General features: G+C 41.8%; 9 non-coding genes across 9 annotated transcripts; all 9 read right to left on the minus strand.

The window, feature by feature from the left end:
• Nucleotides 1-1,935: 1,935 nt before the first annotated feature.
• Nucleotides 1,936-2,008, minus strand: trnaf-gaa (transfer RNA phenylalanine (anticodon GAA)). Its single transcript has one exon. It is a non-coding gene; the product is annotated as a tRNA-Phe (tRNA).
• A 2,264-nt stretch (nucleotides 2,009-4,272) lies between these two features.
• trnaf-gaa (transfer RNA phenylalanine (anticodon GAA)) lies at nucleotides 4,273-4,345 on the minus strand. The gene has a single exon. It is a non-coding gene; the product is annotated as a tRNA-Phe (tRNA).
• Nucleotides 4,346-5,987: 1,642 nt separating this feature from the next.
• trnaf-gaa (transfer RNA phenylalanine (anticodon GAA)) lies at nucleotides 5,988-6,060 on the minus strand. Its single transcript has one exon. It is a non-coding gene; the product is annotated as a tRNA-Phe (tRNA).
• A 2,183-nt stretch (nucleotides 6,061-8,243) lies between these two features.
• On the minus strand, nucleotides 8,244-8,316 carry trnaf-gaa (transfer RNA phenylalanine (anticodon GAA)). The gene has a single exon. It is a non-coding gene; the product is annotated as a tRNA-Phe (tRNA).
• Nucleotides 8,317-10,976: 2,660 nt separating this feature from the next.
• trnaf-gaa (transfer RNA phenylalanine (anticodon GAA)) lies at nucleotides 10,977-11,049 on the minus strand. Its single transcript has one exon. It is a non-coding gene; the product is annotated as a tRNA-Phe (tRNA).
• A 1,642-nt stretch (nucleotides 11,050-12,691) lies between these two features.
• On the minus strand, nucleotides 12,692-12,764 carry trnaf-gaa (transfer RNA phenylalanine (anticodon GAA)). Its single transcript has one exon. It is a non-coding gene; the product is annotated as a tRNA-Phe (tRNA).
• Nucleotides 12,765-14,947: 2,183 nt separating this feature from the next.
• trnaf-gaa (transfer RNA phenylalanine (anticodon GAA)) lies at nucleotides 14,948-15,020 on the minus strand. Its single transcript has one exon. It is a non-coding gene; the product is annotated as a tRNA-Phe (tRNA).
• Nucleotides 15,021-16,273: 1,253 nt separating this feature from the next.
• On the minus strand, nucleotides 16,274-16,346 carry trnaf-gaa (transfer RNA phenylalanine (anticodon GAA)). Its single transcript has one exon. It is a non-coding gene; the product is annotated as a tRNA-Phe (tRNA).
• A 2,461-nt stretch (nucleotides 16,347-18,807) lies between these two features.
• On the minus strand, nucleotides 18,808-18,880 carry trnaf-gaa (transfer RNA phenylalanine (anticodon GAA)). Its single transcript has one exon. It is a non-coding gene; the product is annotated as a tRNA-Phe (tRNA).
• Nucleotides 18,881-20,254: the final 1,374 nt, after the last annotated feature.

Raw genomic sequence — 20,254 nt, forward strand, 5'->3', positions numbered from 1 at the left:
TCCTTTTTACCCGTTCATTTTCCTACCAAGGGCTGTGTTTCTCTCTCGACAATCTAGATTTTTTGAGATAATTCCTTTTTACCCGTTCACTTTCCTACCATGGGCTGTGTTTCTCTCTTGACATTCTAGGTTTTTTGAGATAATTCCTTTTTACCAGTTCACTTTCCTACCATGGGCTGTGTTTCTCTCTTGACAATCTAGCTTTTTTGAGATAATTCCTTTTTACCAGTTCACTTTCCTACCAAGGGCTGTGTTTCTCTCTCGACAAACATCCACAATTCATAGTAGTCTTTGCCGAAACCCGGGATTCAACCAGGGACCTTCAGATCTTCAGTCTGACGCTCTCCCAACTGAGCTATTTCGGCTACAAAGGGCTAAAATGGCCATTTTCATTAGGAAAGTAAAACCAGGAACTCGCTACGTAGAACGTAGACGACAAAGCTTTGGAGCCAGATAAAGGCCACCAAAAAAAATGCAATAATTGACTGTTGTAGCCTCCTGTATTTTCATTAATCTAGGTTTTTTGAGATAATTCCTTTTTACCCGTTCACTTTCCTACCATGGGCTGTGTTTCTCTCTTGACAATCTAGCTTTTTTGAGATAATTCCTTTTTACCAGTTCACTTTCCTACCAAGGACTGTGTTTCTCTCTCGACAAACATCCACAATTCATAGTATTCTTTGCCGAAACCTGGGATTGAACCAGGGACCTTCAGGTCTTCAGTCTGACGCTCTCCCAACTGAGCTATTTCGGCTACAAAGGCCTACAATGGCCGTTTTCATTAGGAAAGTAAAACCAGGAACTCGCTCCGTGGAGCGTAGACGACAAAGCTGTGGAGCCAGATAAAGGCCACAAAAGCGCAATAATTGACTGTTGTAGCTGAGGAAGAAGCCTCCTGTGCTTTCATTAATCTAGGTTTTTTGAGATAATTCCTTTTTACCAGTTCACTTTCCTACCATGGGCTGTGTTTCTCTCTTGATATTCTAGGTTTTTTGAGATAATTACTTTTTACCAGTTCACTTTCCTACAAAGGGCTGTGTTTCTCTCTCGACAAACATCCACAATTCATAGTAGTCTTTGCCTAAACCCGGGATTGAACCAGGGACCTTCAAATCTTCAGTCTGACGCTCTCCCAACTGAGCTATTTCGGCTACAAAGGCCTACAATGGCCGTTTTCATTAGGAAAGTAAAACCAGGAACTCGCTCCGTGGAGCGTAGACGAAAAAGCTGTGGAGCCAGATAAAGGCCACAAAAGCGCAATAATTGACTGTTGTAGCTGAGGAAAAAGCCTCCTGTGCTTTCATTAATCTAGTTTTTTTGAGATAATTCCTTTTTACCTATTCACTTTCCTACCATGGGCTGTGTTTCTCTCTTGACAATCTAGGTTTTTTGAGATAATTCCTTTTTACCAGTTCACTTTCCTACCATGGGCTGTGTTTCTCTCTTGACAATCTAGGTTTTTTGAGATAATTCCTTTTTACCAGTTCACTTTCCTACCAAGGACTGTGTTTCTCTCTCGACAAACATCCACAATTCATAGTAGTCTTTGCCGAAACCCGGGATTCAACCAGGGACCTTCAGATCTTCAGTCTGACGCTCTCCCAACTGAGCTATTTCGGCTACAAAGGGCCAAAATGGCCGTTTTCATTTGGAAAGTAAAACCAGGAACTCGCTACGTGGAACGTAGACGACAAAGCTGTGGAGCCAGATAAAGGCCACCAAAAAAATGCAATAATTGATTGTTGTAGCCTCCTGTATTTTCATTAATCTAGGTTTTTTGAGATAATTCCTTTTTACCCGTTCACTTTCCTACCATGGGCTGTGTTTCTCTCTTGACAATCTAGCTTTTTTGAGATAATTCCTTTTTACCAGTTCACTTTCCTACCAAGGACTGTGTTTCTCTCTCGACAAACATCCACAATTCATAGTAGTCTTTGCCGAAACCCGGGATTGAACCAGGGACCTTCAGATCTTCAGTCTGACGCTCTCCCAACTGAGCTATTTCGGCTACAAAGGCCTACAATGGCCGTTTTCATTAGGAAAGTAAAACCAGGAACTCGCTCCGTGGAGCGTAGACGACAAAGCTGTGGAGCCAGATAAAGGCCACAAAAGCGCAATAATTGACTGTTGTAGCTGAGGAAGAAGCCTCCTGTGCTTTCATTAATCTAGGTTTTTTGAGATAATTCCTTTTTACCAGATCACTTTCCTACCATGGGCTGTGTTTCTCTCTTGATATTCTAGGTTTTTTTAGATAATTCCTTTTTACCCGTTCACTTTGCTACCAAGGGCTGTGTTTCTCTCTTGACAATCTAGGTTTTTTGAGATAATTCCTTTTTACCCGTTCATTTTCCTACCAAGGGCTGTGTTTCTCTCTCGACAATCTAGATTTTTTGAGATAATTCCTTTTTACCCGTTCACTTTCCTACCATGGGCTGTGTTTCTCTCTTGACAATCTAGGTTTTTTGAGATAATTCCTTTTTACCAGTTCACTTTCCTACCATGGGCTGTGTTTCTCTCTTGACAATCTAGGTTTTTTGAGATAATTCTGTTTTACCAGTTCACTTTCCTACCAAGGACTGTGTTTCTCTCTCGACAAACATCCACAATTCATAGTAGTCTTTGCCGAAACCCGGGATTCAACCAGGGACCTTCAGATCTTCAGTCTGACGCTCTCCCAACTGAGCTATTTCGGCTACAAAGGGCTAAAATGGCCATTTTCATTAGGAAAGTAAAACCAGGAACTCGCTACGTAGAACGTAGACGACAAAGCTTTGGAGCCAGATAAAGGCCACCAAAAAAAATGCAATAATTGACTGTTGTAGCCTCCTGTATTTTCATTAATCTAGGTTTTTTGAGATAATTCCTTTTTACCCGTTCACTTTCCTACCATGGGCTGTGTTTCTCTCTTGACAATCTAGGTTTTTTGAGATAATTTTGTTTTACCAGTTCACTTTCCTACCAAGGGCTGTGTTTCTCTCTTGACAATCTAGCTTTTTTGAGATAATTCCTTTTTACCAGTTCACTTTCCTACCAAGGACTGTGTTTCTCTCTCGACAAACATCCACAATTCATAGTATTCTTTGCCGAAACCTGGGATTGAACCAGGGACCTTCAGGTCTTCAGTCTGACGCTCTCCCAACTGAGCTATTTCGGCTACAAAGGCCTACAATGGCCGTTTTCATTAGGAAAGTAAAACCAGGAACTCGCTCCGTGGAGCGTAGACGACAAAGCTGTGGAGCCAGATAAAGGCCACAAAAGCGCAATAATTGACTGTTGTAGCTGAGGAAGAAGCCTCCTGTGCTTTCATTAATCTAGGTTTTTTGAGATAATTCCTTTTTACCAGTTCACTTTCCTACCATGGGCTGTGTTTCTCTCTTGATATTCTAGGTTTTTTGAGATAATTCCTTTTTACCAGTTCACTTTCCTACAAAGGGCTGTGTTTCTCTCTCGACAAACATCCACAATTCATAGTAGTCTTTGCCGAAACCCGGGATTCAACCAGGGACCTTCATATCTTCAGTCTGACGCTCTCCCAACTGAGCTATTTTGGCTACGGAGGCCTAAAATGGCCGTTTTCATTTGGAAAGTAAAACCAGGAACTCGCTCCGTGGAGCGTAGACGACAAAGCTGTGGAGCCAGATAAAGGCCACAAAAGCGCAATAATTGACTGTTGTAGCTGAGGAAAAAGCCTCCTGTGCTTTCATTAATCTAGTTTTTTTGAGATAATTCCTTTTTACCTATTCACTTTCCTACCATGGGCTGTGTTTCTCTCTTGACAATCTAGGTTTTTTGAGATAATTACTTTTTACCAGTTCACTTTCCTACCAAGGACTGTGTTTCTCTCTCGACAAACATCCACAATTCATAGTAGTCTTTGCCGAAACCCGGGATTGAACCAGGGACCTTCAGATCTTCAGTCTGACGCTCTCCCAACTGAGCTATTTTGGCTATGGAGGCCTAAAATAGCCGTTTTCATTTGGAAAGTAAAACCAGGAACTCGCTCCGTGGAGCGTAGACGACAAAGCTGTGGAGCCAGATAAAGGCCACAAAAGCGCAATAATTGACTGTTGTAGCTGAGGAAGAAGCCTCCTGTGTTTTCATTAATCTAGGTATTTTGAGATAATTCCTTTTTACCCATTCACTTTCCTACCATGGGCTGTGTTTCTCTCTTGACAATCTAGGTTTTTTGAGATAATTTCTTTTTACCAGTTTGCTTTCCTACCAAGGGCTGTGTTTCTCTCTCGACAAACATCCACAATTCATAGTATTCTTTGCCGAAACCTGGGATTGAACCAGGGACCTTCAGATCTTCAGTCTGACGCTCTCCCAACTGAGCTATTTCGGCTACAAAGGCCTACAATGGCCGTTTTTATTAGGAAAGTAAAACCAGGAACTCGCTCCGTGGAGCGTAGACGACAAAGCTGTGGAGCCAGATAAAGGCCACAAAAGCGCAATAATTGACTGTTGTAGCTGAGGAAGAAGCCTCCTGTGCTTTCATTAATCTAGGTTTTTTGAGATAATTCCTTTTTACCAGTTCACTTTCCTACCATGGGCTGTGTTTCTCTCAGGACAATCTAGCTTTTTTGAGATAATTCCTTTTTACCAGTTCACTTTCCTACCAAGGGCTGTGTTTCTCTCTCGACAAACATCCAAAATTCATAGTAGTCTTTGCCGAAACCCGGGATTCAACCAGGGACCTTCAGATCTTCAGTCTGACGCTCTCCCAACTGAGCTATTTCGGCTACAAAGGGCTAAAATGGCCATTTTCATTAGGAAAGTAAAACCAGGAACTCGCTACGTAGAACGTAGACGACAAAGCTTTGGAGCCAGATAAAGGCCACCAAAAAAATGCAATAATTGACTGTTGTAGCCTCCTGTATTTTCATTAATCTAGGTTTTTTGAGATAATTCCTTTTTACCCGTTCACTTTCCTACCATGGGCTGTGTTTCTCTCTTGACAATCTAGGTTTTTTGAGATAATTTTGTTTTACCAGTTCACTTTCCTACCAAGGGCTGTGTTTCTCTCTTGACAATCTAGCTTTTTTGAGATAATTCCTTTTTACCAGTTCACTTTCCTACCAAGGACTGTGTTTCTCTCTCGACAAACATCCACAATTCATAGTATTCTTTGCCGAAACCTGGGATTGAACCAGGGACCTTCAGGTCTTCAGTCTGACGCTCTCCCAACTGAGCTATTTCGGCTACAAAGGCCTACAATGGCCGTTTTCATTAGGAAAGTAAAACCAGGAACTCGCTCCGTGGAGCGTAGACGACAAAGCTGTGGAGCCAGATAAAGGCCACAAAAGCGCAATAATTGACTGTTGTAGCTGAGGAAAAAGCCTCCTGTGCTTTCATTAATCTAGTTTTTTTTGAGATAATTCCTTTTTACCTATTCACTTTCCTACCATGGGCTGTGTTTCTCTCTTGACAATCTAGGTTTTTTGAGATAATTCCTTTTTACCAGTTCACTTTCCTACCATGGGCTGTGTTTCTCTCTTGACAATCTAGGTTTTTTGAGATAATTCCTTTTTACCAGTTCACTTTCCTACCAAGGACTGTGTTACTCTCTCGACAAACATCCACAATTCATAGTAGTCTTTGCCGAAACCCGGGATTCAACCAGGGACCTTCAGATCTTCAGTCTGACGCTCTCCCAACTGAACTATTTCGGCTACAAAGGGCCAAAATGGCCGTTTTCATTTGGAAAGTAAAACCAGGAACTCGCTACGTGGAACGTAGACGACAAAGCTGTGGAGCCAGATAAAGGCCACCAAAAAAATGCAATAATTGATTGTTGTAGCCTCCTGTATTTTCATTAATCTAGGTTTTTTGAGATAATTCCTTTTTACCCGTTCACTTTCCTACCATGGGCTGTGTTTCTCTCTTGACAAACTAGGTTTTTTGAGATAATTCCTTTTTACCAGTTCACTTTCCTACCAAGGACTGTGTTTCTCTCTCGACAAACATCCACAATTCATAGTAGTCTTTGCCGAAACCCGGGATTGAACCAGGGACCTTCAGATCTTCAGTCTGACGCTCTCCCAACTGAGCTATTTCGGCTACAAAGGCCTACAATGGCCGTTTTCATTAGGAAAGTAAAACCAGGAACTCGCTCCGTGGAGCGTAGACGACAAAGCTGTGGAGCCAGATAAAGGCCACAAAAGCGCAATAATTGACTGTTGTAGCTGAGGAAGAAGCCTCCTGTGCTTTCATTAATCTAGGTTTTTTGAGATAATTCCTTTTTACCAGTTCACTTTCCTACCATGGGCTGTGTTTCTCTCTTGATATTCTAGGTTTTTTGAGATAATTCCTTTTTACCCGTTCATTTTCCTACCAAGGGCTGTGTTTCTCTCTCGACAATCTAGATTTTTTGAGATAATTCCTTTTTACCCGTTCACTTTCCTACCATGGGCTGTGTTTCTCTCTTGACATTCTAGGTTTTTTGAGATAATTCCTTTTTACCAGTTCACTTTCCTACCAAGGGCTGTGTTTCTCTCTCGACAAACATCCACAATTCATAGTAGTCTTTGCCGAAACCCGGGATTCAACCAGGGACCTTCAGATCTTCAGTCTGACGCTCTCCCAACTGAGCTATTTCGGCTACAAAGGGCTAAAATGGCCATTTTCATTAGGAAAGTAAAACCAGGAACTCGCTACGTAGAACGTAGACGACAAAGCTTTGGAGCCAGATAAAGGCCACCAAAAAAAATGCAATAATTGACTGTTGTAGCCTCCTGTATTTTCATTAATCTAGGTTTTTTGAGATAATTCCTTTTTACCCGTTCACTTTCCTACCATGGGCTGTGTTTCTCTCTTGACAATCTAGCTTTTTTGAGATAATTCCTTTTTACCAGTTCACTTTCCTACCAAGGACTGTGTTTCTCTCTCGACAAACATCCACAATTCATAGTATTCTTTGCCGAAACCTGGGATTGAACCAGGGACCTTCAGGTCTTCAGTCTGACGCTCTCCCAACTGAGCTATTTCGGCTACAAAGGCCTACAATGGCCGTTTTCATTAGGAAAGTAAAACCAGGAACTCGCTCCGTGGAGCGTAGACGACAAAGCTGTGGAGCCAGATAAAGGCCACAAAAGCGCAATAATTGACTGTTGTAGCTGAGGAAGAAGCCTCCTGTGCTTTCATTAATCTAGGTTTTTTGAGATAATTCCTTTTTACCAGTTCACTTTCCTACCATGGGCTGTGTTTCTCTCTTGATATTCTAGGTTTTTTGAGATAATTACTTTTTACCAGTTCACTTTCCTACAAAGGGCTGTGTTTCTCTCTCGACAAACATCCACAATTCATAGTAGTCTTTGCCTAAACCCGGGATTGAACCAGGGACCTTCAAATCTTCAGTCTGACGCTCTCCCAACTGAGCTATTTCGGCTACAAAGGCCTACAATGGCCGTTTTCATTAGGAAAGTAAAACAAGGAACTCGCTCCGTGGAGCGTAGACGAAAAAGCTGTGGAGCCAGATAAAGGCCACAAAAGCGCAATAATTGACTGTTGTAGCTGAGGAAAAAGCCTCCTGTGCTTTCATTAATCTAGTTTTTTTGAGATAATTCCTTTTTACCTATTCACTTTCCTACCATGGGCTGTGTTTCTCTCTTGACAATCTAGGTTTTTTGAGATAATTCCTTTTTACCAGTTCACTTTCCTACCATGGGCTGTGTTTCTCTCTTGACAATCTAGGTTTTTTGAGATAATTCCTTTTTACCAGTTCACTTTCCTACCAAGGACTGTGTTTCTCTCTCGACAAACATCCACAATTCATAGTAGTCTTTGCCGAAACCCGGGATTCAACCAGGGACCTTCAGATCTTCAGTCTGACGCTCTCCCAACTGAGCTATTTCGGCTACAAAGGGCCAAAATGGCCGTTTTCATTTGGAAAGTAAAACCAGGAACTCGCTACGTGGAACGTAGACGACAAAGCTGTGGAGCCAGATAAAGGCCACCAAAAAAATGCAATAATTGATTGTTGTAGCCTCCTGTATTTTCATTAATCTAGGTTTTTTGAGATAATTCCTTTTTACCCGTTCACTTTCCTACCATGGGCTGTGTTTCTCTCTTGACAATCTAGGTTTTTTGAGATAATTCCTTTTTACCAGTTCACTTTCCTACCAAGGGCTGTGTTTCTCTCTTGACAATCTAGCTTTTTTGAGATAATTCCTTTTTACCAGTTCACTTTCCTACCAAGGACTGTGTTTCTCTCTCGACAAACATCCACAATTCATAGTAGTCTTTGCCGAAACCCGGGATTGAACCAGGGACCTTCAGATCTTCAGTCTGACGCTCTCCCAACTGAGCTATTTCGGCTACAAAGGCCTACAATGGCCGTTTTCATTAGGAAAGTAAAACCAGGAACTCGCTCCGTGGAGCGTAGACGACAAAGCTGTGGAGCCAGATAAAGGCCACAAAAGCGCAATAATTGACTGTTGTAGCTGAGGAAGAAGCCTCCTGTGCTTTCATTAATCTAGGTTTTTTGAGATAATTCCTTTTTACCAGATCACTTTCCTACCATGGGCTGTGTTTCTCTCTTGATATTCTAGGTTTTTTTAGATAATTCCTTTTTACCCGTTCACTTTGCTACCAAGGGCTGTGTTTCTCTCTTGACAATCTAGGTTTTTTGAGATAATTCCTTTTTACCCGTTCATTTTCCTACCAAGGGCTGTGTTTCTCTCTCGACAATCTAGATTTTTTGAGATAATTCCTTTTTACCCGTTCACTTTCCTACCATGGGCTGTGTTTCTCTCTTGACAATCTAGGTTTTTTGAGATAATTCCTTTTTACCAGTTCACTTTCCTACCATGGGCTGTGTTTCTCTCTTGACAATCTAGGTTTTTTGAGATAATTCTGTTTTACCAGTTCACTTTCCTACCAAGGACTGTGTTTCTCTCTCGACAAACATCCACAATTCATAGTAGTCTTTGCCGAAACCCGGGATTCAACCAGGGACCTTCAGATCTTCAGTCTGACGCTCTCCCAACTGAGCTATTTCGGCTACAAAGGGCTAAAATGGCCATTTTCATTAGGAAAGTAAAACCAGGAACTCGCTACGTAGAACGTAGACGACAAAGCTTTGGAGCCAGATAAAGGCCACCAAAAAAATGCAATAATTGACTGTTGTAGCCTCCTGTATTTTCATTAATCTAGGTTTTTTGAGATAATTCCTTTTTACCCGTTCACTTTCCTACCATGGGCTGTGTTTCTCTCTTGACAATCTAGGTTTTTTGAGATAATTTTGTTTTACCAGTTCACTTTCCTACCAAGGGCTGTGTTTCTCTCTTGACAATCTAGCTTTTTTGAGATAATTCCTTTTTACCAGTTCACTTTCCTACCAAGGACTGTGTTTCTCTCTCGACAAACATCCACAATTCATAGTATTCTTTGCCGAAACCTGGGATTGAACCAGGGACCTTCAGGTCTTCAGTCTGACGCTCTCCCAACTGAGCTATTTCGGCTACAAAGGCCTACAATGGCCGTTTTCATTAGGAAAGTAAAACCAGGAACTCGCTCCGTGGAGCGTAGACGACAAAGCTGTGGAGCCAGATAAAGGCCACAAAAGCGCAATAATTGACTGTTGTAGCTGAGGAAGAAGCCTCCTGTGCTTTCATTAATCTAGGTTTTTTGAGATAATTCCTTTTTACCAGTTCACTTTCCTACCATGGGCTGTGTTTCTCTCTTGATATTCTAGGTTTTTTGAGATAATTCCTTTTTACCAGTTCACTTTCCTACAAAGGGCTGTGTTTCTCTCTCGACAAACATCCACAATTCATAGTAGTCTTTGCCTAAACCCGGGATTGAACCAGGGACCTTCATATCTTCAGTCTGACGCTCTCCCAACTGAGCTATTTTAGCTACGGAGGCCTAAAATGGCCGTTTTCATTTGGAAAGTAAAACCAGGAACTCGCTCCGTGGAGCGTAGACGACAAAGCTGTGGAGCCAGATAAAGGCCACAAAAGCGCAATAATTGACTGTTGTAGCTGAGGAAGAAGCCTCCTGTGCTTTCATTAATCTAGGTTTTTTGAGATAATTCCTTTTTACCAGTTCACTTTCCTACCATGGGCTGTGTTTCTCTCTTGATATTCTAGGTTTTTTGAGATAATTCCTTTTTACCAGTTCACTTTCCTACAAAGGGCTGTGTTTCTCTCTCGACAAACATCCACAATTCATAGTAGTCTTTGCCAAAACCCGGGATTCAACCAGGGACCTTCATATCTTCAGTCTGACGCTCTCCCAACTGAGCTATTTTGGCTACGGAGGCCTAAAATGGCCGTTTTCATTTGGAAAGTAAAACCAGGAACTCGCTCCGTGGAGCGTAGACGACAAAGCTGTGGAGCCAGATAAAGGCCACAAAAGCGCAATAATTGACTGTTGTAGCTGAGGAAAAAGCCTCCTGTGCTTTCATTAATCTAGTTTTTTTGAGATAATTCCTTTTTACCTATTCACTTTCCTACCATGGGCTGTGTTTCTCTCTTGACAATCTAGGTTTTTTGAGATAATTACTTTTTACCAGTTCACTTTCCTACCAAGGACTGTGTTTCTCTCTCGACAAACATCCACAATTCATAGTAGTCTTTGCCGAAACCCGGGATTGAACCAGGGACCTTCAGATCTTCAGTCTGACGCTCTCCCAACTGAGCTATTTTGGCTATGGAGGCCTAAAATAGCCGTTTTCATTTGGAAAGTAAAACCAGGAACTCGCTCCGTGGAGCGTAGACGACAAAGCTGTGGAGCCAGATAAAGGCCACAAAAGCGCAATAATTGACTGTTGTAGCTGAGGAAGAAGCCTCCTGTGTTTTCATTAATCTAGGTATTTTGAGATAATTCCTTTTTACCCATTCACTTTCCTACCATGGGCTGTGTTTCTCTCTTGACAATCTAGGTTTTTTGAGATAATTTCTTTTTACCAGTTTGCTTTCCTACCAAGGGCTGTGTTTCTCTCTCGACAAACATCCACAATTCATAGTATTCTTTGCCGAAACCTGGGATTGAACCAGGGACCTTCAGATCTTCAGTCTGACGCTCTCCCAACTGAGCTATTTCGGCTACAAAGGCCTACAATGGCCGTTTTTATTAGGAAAGTAAAACCAGGAACTCGCTCCGTGGAGCGTAGACGACAAAGCTGTGGAGCCAGATAAAGGCCACAAAAGCGCAATAATTGACTGTTGTAGCTGAGGAAGAAGCCTCCTGTGCTTTCATTAATCTAGGTTTTTTGAGATAATTCCTTTTTACCAGTTCACTTTCCTACCATGGGCTGTGTTTCTCTCTTGACAATCTAGCTTTTTTGAGATAATTCCTTTTTACCAGTTCACTTTCCTACCAAGGGCTGTGTTTCTCTCTCGACAAACATCCAAAATTCATAGTAGTCTTTGCCGAAACCCGGGATTCAACCAGGGACCTTCAGATCTTCAGTCTGACGCTCTCCCAACTGAGCTATTTCGGCTACAAAGGGCTAAAATGGCCATTTTCATTAGGAAAGTAAAACCAGGAACTCGCTACGTAGAACGTAGACGACAAAGCTTTGGAGCCAGATAAAGGCCACCAAAAAAATGCAATAATTGACTGTTGTAGCCTCCTGTATTTTCATTAATCTAGGTTTTTTGAGATAATTCCTTTTTACCCGTTCACTTTCCTACCATGGGCTGTGTTTCTCTCTTGACAATCTAGGTTTTTTGAGATAATTTTGTTTTACCAGTTCACTTTCCTACCAAGGGCTGTGTTTCTCTCTTGACAATCTAGCTTTTTTGAGATAATTCCTTTTTACCAGTTCACTTTCCTACCAAGGACTGTGTTTCTCTCTCGACAAACATCCACAATTCATAGTATTCTTTGCCGAAACCTGGGATTGAACCAGGGACCTTCAGGTCTTCAGTCTGACGCTCTCCCAACTGAGCTATTTCGGCTACAAAGGCCTACAATGGCCGTTTTCATTAGGAAAGTAAAACCAGGAACTCGCTCCGTGGAGCGTAGACGACAAAGCTGTGGAGCCAGATAAAGGCCACAAAAGCGCAATAATTGACTGTTGTAGCTGAGGAAAAAGCCTCCTGTGCTTTCATTAATCTAGTTTTTTTTGAGATAATTCCTTTTTACCTATTCACTTTCCTACCATGGGCTGTGTTTCTCTCTTGACAATCTAGGTTTTTTGAGATAATTCCTTTTTACCAGTTCACTTTCCTACCATGGGCTGTGTTTCTCTCTTGACAATCTAGGTTTTTTGAGATAATTCCTTTTTACCAGTTCACTTTCCTACCAAGGACTGTGTTACTCTCTCGACAAACATCCACAATTCATAGTAGTCTTTGCCGAAACCCGGGATTCAACCAGGGACCTTCAGATCTTCAGTCTGACGCTCTCCCAACTGAACTATTTCGGCTACAAAGGGCCAAAATGGCCGTTTTCATTTGGAAAGTAAAACCAGGAACTCGCTACGTGGAACGTAGACGACAAAGCTGTGGAGCCAGATAAAGGCCACCAAAAAAATGCAATAATTGATTGTTGTAGCCTCCTGTATTTTCATTAATCTAGGTTTTTTGAGATAATTCCTTTTTACCCGTTCACTTTCCTACCATGGGCTGTGTTTCTCTCTTGACAAACTAGGTTTTTTGAGATAATTCCTTTTTACCAGTTCACTTTCCTACCAAGGACTGTGTTTCTCTCTCGACAAACATCCACAATTCATAGTAGTCTTTGCCGAAACCCGGGATTGAACCAGGGACCTTCAGATCTTCAGTCTGACGCTCTCCCAACTGAGCTATTTCGGCTACAAAGGCCTACAATGGCCGTTTTCATTAGGAAAGTAAAACCAGGAACTCGCTCCGTGGAGCGTAGACGACAAAGCTGTGGAGCCAGATAAAGGCCACAAAAGCGCAATAATTGACTGTTGTAGCTGAGGAAGAAGCCTCCTGTGCTTTCATTAATCTAGGTTTTTTGAGATAATTCCTTTTTACCAGTTCACTTTCCTACCATGGGCTGTGTTTCTCTCTTGATATTCTAGGTTTTTTGAGATAATTCCTTTTTACCCGTTCATTTTCCTACCAAGGGCTGTGTTTCTCTCTCGACAATCTAGATTTTTTGAGATAATTCCTTTTTACCCGTTCACTTTCCTACCATGGGCTGTGTTTCTCTCTTGACATTCTAGGTTTTTTGAGATAATTCCTTTTTACCAGTTCACTTTCCTACCATGGGCTGTGTTTCTCTCTTGACAATCTAGCTTTTTTGAGATAATTCCTTTTTACCAGTTCACTTTCCTACCAAGGGCTGTGTTTCTCTCTCGACAAACATCCACAATTCATAGTAGTCTTTGCCGAAACCCGGGATTCAACCAGGGACCTTCAGATCTTCAGTCTGACGCTCTCCCAACTGAGCTATTTCGGCTACAAAGGGCTAAAATGGCCATTTTCATTAGGAAAGTAAAACCAGGAACTCGCTACGTAGAACGTAGACGACAAAGCTTTGGAGCCAGATAAAGGCCACCAAAAAAAATGCAATAATTGACTGTTGTAGCCTCCTGTATTTTCATTAATCTAGGTTTTTTGAGATAATTCCTTTTTACCCGTTCACTTTCCTACCATGGGCTGTGTTTCTCTCTTGACAATCTAGCTTTTTTGAGATAATTCCTTTTTACCAGTTCACTTTCCTACCAAGGACTGTGTTTCTCTCTCGACAAACATCCACAATTCATAGTATTCTTTGCCGAAACCTGGGATTGAACCAGGGACCTTCAGGTCTTCAGTCTGACGCTCTCCCAACTGAGCTATTTCGGCTACAAAGGCCTACAATGGCCGTTTTCATTAGGAAAGTAAAACCAGGAACTCGCTCCGTGGAGCGTAGACGACAAAGCTGTGGAGCCAGATAAAGGCCACAAAAGCGCAATAATTGACTGTTGTAGCTGAGGAAGAAGCCTCCTGTGCTTTCATTAATCTAGGTTTTTTGAGATAATTCCTTTTTACCAGTTCACTTTCCTACCATGGGCTGTGTTTCTCTCTTGATATTCTAGGTTTTTTGAGATAATTACTTTTTACCAGTTCACTTTCCTACAAAGGGCTGTGTTTCTCTCTCGACAAACATCCACAATTCATAGTAGTCTTTGCCTAAACCCGGGATTGAACCAGGGACCTTCAAATCTTCAGTCTGACGCTCTCCCAACTGAGCTATTTTGGCTACGGAGGCCTAAAATGGCCGTTTTCATTTGGAAAGTAAAACCAGGAACTCGCTCCGTGGAGCGTAGACGACAAAGCTGTGGAGCCAGATAAAGGCCACAAAAGCGCAATAATTGACTGTTGTAGCTGAGGAAGAAGCCTCCTGTGTTTTCATTAATCTAGGTTTTTTGAGATAATTCCTTTTTACCCATTCACTTTCCTACCATGGGCTGTGTTTCTCTCTTGACAATCTAGGTTTTTTGAGATAATTTCTTTTTACCAGTTTGCTTTCCTACCAAGGGCTGTGTTTCTCTCTCGACAAACATCCACAATTCATAGTATTCTTTGCCGAAACCTGGGATTGAACCAGGGACCTTCAGATCTTCAGTCTGACGCTCTCCCAACTGAGCTATTTTGGCTACGGAGGCCTAAAATGGCCGTTTTCATTTGGAAAGTAAAACCAGGAACTCGCTCCGTGGAGCGTAGACGACAAAGCTTTGGAGCCAGATAAAGGCCACCAAAAAAATGCAATAATTGACTGTTGTAGCCTCCTGTATTTTCATTAATCTAGGTTTTTTGAGATAATTCCTTTTTACCCGTTCACTTTCCTACCATGGGCTGTGTTTCTCTCTTGACAATCTAGGTTTTTTGAGATAATTCTGTTTTACCAGTTCACTTTCCTACCAAGGGCTGTGTTTCTCTCTTGACAATCTAGGTTTTTTGAGATAATTCCTTTTTACCAGTTCACTTTCCTACCAAGGACTGTGTTTCTCTCTTGACAAACATCCACAATTCATAGTAGTCTTTGCCGAAACCCGGGATTGAACCAGGGACCTTCAGATCTTCAGTCTGACGCTCTCCCAACTGAGCTATTTCGGCTACAAAGGCCTACAATGGCCGTTTTCATTAGAAAAGTAAAACCAGGAACTCGCTCCGTGGAGCGTAGACGACAAAGCTGTGGAGCCAGATAAAGGCCACAAAAGCGCAATAATTGACTTTTGTAGCTGAGGAAGAAGCCTCCTGTGCTTTCATTAATCTAGGTTTTTTGAGATAATTCCTTTTTACCAGTTCACTTTCCTACCATGGGCTGTGTTTCTCTCTTGATATTCTAGGTTTTTTGAGATAATTCCTTTTTACCAGTTCACTTTCCTACAAAGGGCTGTGTTTCTTTCTCGACAAACATCCACAATTCATAGTAGTCTTTGCCGAAACCCGGGATTGAACCAGGGACCTTCAGATCTTCAGTCTGACGCTCTCCCAACTGAGCTATTTTGGCTACGGAGGCCTAAAATGGCCATTTTCATTTGGAAAGTAAAACCAGGAACTCGCTCCGTGGAGCGTAGACGACAAAGCTGTGGAGCCAGATAAAGGCCACAAAAGCGCAATAATTGACTGTTGTAGCTGAGGAAAAAGCCTCCTGTGCTTTCATTAATCTAGTTTTTTTGAGATAATTCCTTTTTACCTATTCACTTTCCTACCATGGGCTGTGTTTCTCTCTTGACAATCTAGGTTTTTTGAGATAATTCCTTTTTACCAGTTCACTTTCCTACCATGGGCTGTGTTTCTCTCTTGACAATCTAGGTTTTTTGAGATAATTCCTTTTTACCAGTTCACTTTCCTACCAAGGACTGTGTTTCTCTCTCGACAAACATCCACAATTCATAGTAGTCTTTGCCGAAACCCGGGATTCAACCAGGGACCTTCAGATCTTCAGTCTGACGCTCTCCCAACTGAGCTATTTCGGCTACAAAGGGCCAAAATGGCCGTTTTCATTTGGAAAGTAAAACCAGGAACTCGCTACGTGGAACGTAGACGACAAAGCTGTGGAGCCAGATAAAGGCCACCAAAAAAATGCAATAATTGATTGTTGTAGCCTCCTGTATTTTCATTAATCTAGGTTTTTTGAGATAATTCCTTTTTACCCGTTCACTTTCCTACCATGGGCTGTGTTTCTCTCTTGACAATCTAGGTTTTTTGAGATAATTCCTTTTTACCAGTTCACTTTCCTACCAAGGGCTGTGTTTCTCTCTTGACAATCTAGCTTTTTTGAGATAATTCCTTTTTACCAGTTCACTTTCCTACCAAGGACTGTGTTTCTCTCTCGACAAACATCCACAATTCATAGTAGTCTTTGCCGAAACCCGGGATTGAACCAGGGACCTTCAGATCTTCAGTCTGACGCTCTCCCAACTGAGCTATTTCGGCTACAAAGGCCTACAATGGCCGTTTTCATTAGGAAAGTAAAACCAGGAACTCGCTCCGTGGAGCGTAGACGACAAAGCTGTGGAGCCAGATAAAGGCCACAAAAGCGCAATAATTGACTGTTGTAGCTGAGGAAGAAGCCTCCTGTGCTTTCATTAATCTAGGTTTTTTGAGATAATTCCTTTTTACCAGATCACTTTCCTACCATGGGCTGTGTTTCTCTCTTGATATTCTAGGTTTTTTTAGATAATTCCTTTTTACCCGTTCACTTTGCTACCAAGGGCTGTGTTTCTCTCTTGACAATCTAGGTTTTTTGAGATAATTCCTTTTTACCCGTTCATTTTCCTACCAAGGGCTGTGTTTCTCTCTCGACAATCTAGATTTTTTGAGATAATTCCTTTTTACCCGTTCACTTTCCTACCATGGGCTGTGTTTCTCTCTTGACAATCTAGGTTTTTTGAGATAATTCCTTTTTACCAGTTCACTTTCCTACCATGGGCTGTGTTTCTCTCTTGACAATCTAGGTTTTTTGAGATAATTCTGTTTTACCAGTTCACTTTCCTACCAAGGACTGTGTTTCTCTCTCGACAAACATCCACAATTCATAGTAGTCTTTGCCGAAACCCGGGATTCAACCAGGGACCTTCAGATCTTCAGTCTGACGCTCTCCCAACTGAGCTATTTCGGCTACAAAGGGCTAAAATGGCCATTTTCATTAGGAAAGTAAAACCAGGAACTCGCTACGTAGAACGTAGACGACAAAGCTTTGGAGCCAGATAAAGGCCACCAAAAAAATGCAATAATTGACTGTTGTAGCCTCCTGTATTTTCATTAATCTAGGTTTTTTGAGATAATTCCTTTTTACCCGTTCACTTTCCTACCATGGGCTGTGTTTCTCTCTTGACAATCTAGGTTTTTTGAGATAATTTTGTTTTACCAGTTCACTTTCCTACCAAGGGCTGTGTTTCTCTCTTGACAATCTAGCTTTTTTGAGATAATTCCTTTTTACCAGTTCACTTTCCTACCAAGGACTGTGTTTCTCTCTCGACAAACATCCACAATTCATAGTATTCTTTGCCGAAACCTGGGATTGAACCAGGGACCTTCAGGTCTTCAGTCTGACGCTCTCCCAACTGAGCTATTTCGGCTACAAAGGCCTACAATGGCCGTTTTCATTAGGAAAGTAAAACCAGGAACTCGCTCCGTGGAGCGTAGACGACAAAGCTGTGGAGCCAGATAAAGGCCACAAAAGCGCAATAATTGACTGTTGTAGCTGAGGAAGAAGCCTCCTGTGCTTTCATTAATCTAGGTTTTTTGAGATAATTCCTTTTTACCAGTTCACTTTCCTACCATGGGCTGTGTTTCTCTCTTGATATTCTAGGTTTTTTGAGATAATTCCTTTTTACCAGTTCACTTTCCTACCAAGGGCTGTGTTTCTCTCTCGACAAACATCCAAAATTCATAGTAGTCTTTGCCGAAACCCGGGATTCAACCAGGGACCTTCAGATCTTCAGTCTGACGCTCTCCCAACTGAGCTATTTCGGCTACAAAGGGCTAAAATGGCCATTTTCATTAGGAAAGTAAAACCAGGAACTCGCTACGTAGAACGTAGACGACAAAGCTTTGGAGCCAGATAAAGGCCACCAAAAAAATGCAATAATTGACTGTTGTAGCCTCCTGTATTTTCATTAATCTAGGTTTTTTGAGATAATTCCTTTTTACCCGTTCACTTTCCTACCATGGGCTGTGTTTCTCTCTTGACAATCTAGGTTTTTTGAGATAATTTTGTTTTACCAGTTCACTTTCCTACCAAGGGCTGTGTTTCTCTCTTGACAATCTAGCTTTTTTGAGATAATTCCTTTTTACCCGTTCACTTTCCTACCATGGGCTGTGTTTCTCTCTTGACAAACTAGGTTTTTTGAGATAATTCCTTTTTACCAGTTCACTTTCCTACCAAGGACTGTGTTTCTCTCTCGACAAACATCCACAATTCATAGTAGTCTTTGCCGAAACCCGGGATTCAACCAGGGACCTTCAGATCTTCAGTCTGACGCTCTCCCAACTGAGCTATTTCGGCTACAAAGGGCCAAAATGGCCGTTTTCATTTGGAAAGTAAAACCAGGAACTCGCTACGTGGAACGTAGACGACAAAGCTGTGGAGCCAGATAAAGGCCACCAAAAAAATGCAATAATTGATTGTTGTAGCCTCCTGTATTTTCATTAATCTAGGTTTTTTGAGATAATTCCTTTTTACCCGTTCACTTTCCTACCATGGGCTGTGTTTCTCTCTTGACAATCTAGGTTTTTTGAGATAATTCCTTTTTACCAGTTCACTTTCCTACCAAGGGCTGTGTTTCTCTCTTGACAATCTAGCTTTTTTGAGATAATTCCTTTTTACCAGTTCACTTTCCTACCAAGGACTGTGTTTCTCTCTCGACAAACATCCACAATTCATAGTAGTCTTTGCCGAAACCCGGGATTGAACCAGGGACCTTCAGATCTTCAGTCTGACGCTCTCCCAACTGAGCTATTTCGGCTACAAAGGCCTACAATGGCCGTTTTCATTAGGAAAGTAAAACCAGGAACTCGCTCCGTGGAGCGTAGACGACAAAGCTGTGGAGCCAGATAAAGGCCACAAAAGCGCAATAATTGACTGTTGTAGCTGAGGAAGAAGCCTCCTGTGCTTTCATTAATCTAGGTTTTTTGAGATAATTCCTTTTTACCAGATCACTTTCCTACCATGGGCTGTGTTTCTCTCTTGATATTCTAGGTTTTTTTAGATAATTCCTTTTTACCCGTTCACTTTGCTACCAAGGGCTGTGTTTCTCTCTTGACAATCTAGGTTTTTTGAGATAATTCCTTTTTACCCGTTCATTTTCCTACCAAGGGCTGTGTTTCTCTCTCGACAATCTAGATTTTTTGAGATAATTCCTTTTTACCCGTTCACTTTCCTACCATGGGCTGTGTTTCTCTCTTGACAATCTAGGTTTTTTGAGATAATTCCTTTTTACCAGTTCACTTTCCTACCATGGGCTGTGTTTCTCTCTTGACAATCTAGGTTTTTTGAGATAATTCTGTTTTACCAGTTCACTTTCCTACCAAGGACTGTGTTTCTCTCTCGACAAACATCCACAATTCATAGTAGTCTTTGCCGAAACCCGGGATTCAACCAGGGACCTTCAGATCTTCAGTCTGACGCTCTCCCAACTGAGCTATTTCGGCTACAAAGGGCTAAAATGGCCATTTTCATTAGGAAAGTAAAACCAGGAACTCGCTACGTAGAACGTAGACGACAAAGCTTTGGAGCCAGATAAAGGCCACCAAAAAAATGCAATAATTGACTGTTGTAGCCTCCTGTATTTTCATTAATCTAGGTTTTTTGAGATAATTCCTTTTTACCCGTTCACTTTCCTACCATGGGCTGTGTTTCTCTCTTGACAATCTAGGTTTTTTGAGATAATTTTGTTTTACCAGTTCACTTTCCTACCAAGGGCTGTGTTTCTCTCTTGACAATCTAGCTTTTTTGAGATAATTCCTTTTTACCAGTTCACTTTCCTACCAAGGACTGTGTTTCTCTCTCGACAAACATCCACAATTCATAGTATTCTTTGCCGAAACCTGGGATTGAACCAGGGACCTTCAGGTCTTCAGTCTGACGCTCTCCCAACTGAGCTATTTCGGCTACAAAGGCCTACAATGGCCGTTTTCATTAGGAAAGTAAAACCAGGAACTCGCTCCGTGGAGCGTAGACGACAAAGCTGTGGAGCCAGATAAAGGCCACAAAAGCGCAATAATTGACTGTTGTAGCTGAGGAAGAAGCCTCCTGTGCTTTCATTAATCTAGGTTTTTTGAGATAATTCCTTTTTACCAGTTCACTTTCCTACCATGGGCTGTGTTTCTCTCTTGATATT

Source organism: Odontesthes bonariensis, chromosome 2, assembly GCF_027942865.1.
Source record: "Odontesthes bonariensis isolate fOdoBon6 chromosome 2, fOdoBon6.hap1, whole genome shotgun sequence".
Classification (NCBI taxonomy): domain Eukaryota; kingdom Metazoa; phylum Chordata; class Actinopteri; order Atheriniformes; family Atherinopsidae; genus Odontesthes; species Odontesthes bonariensis.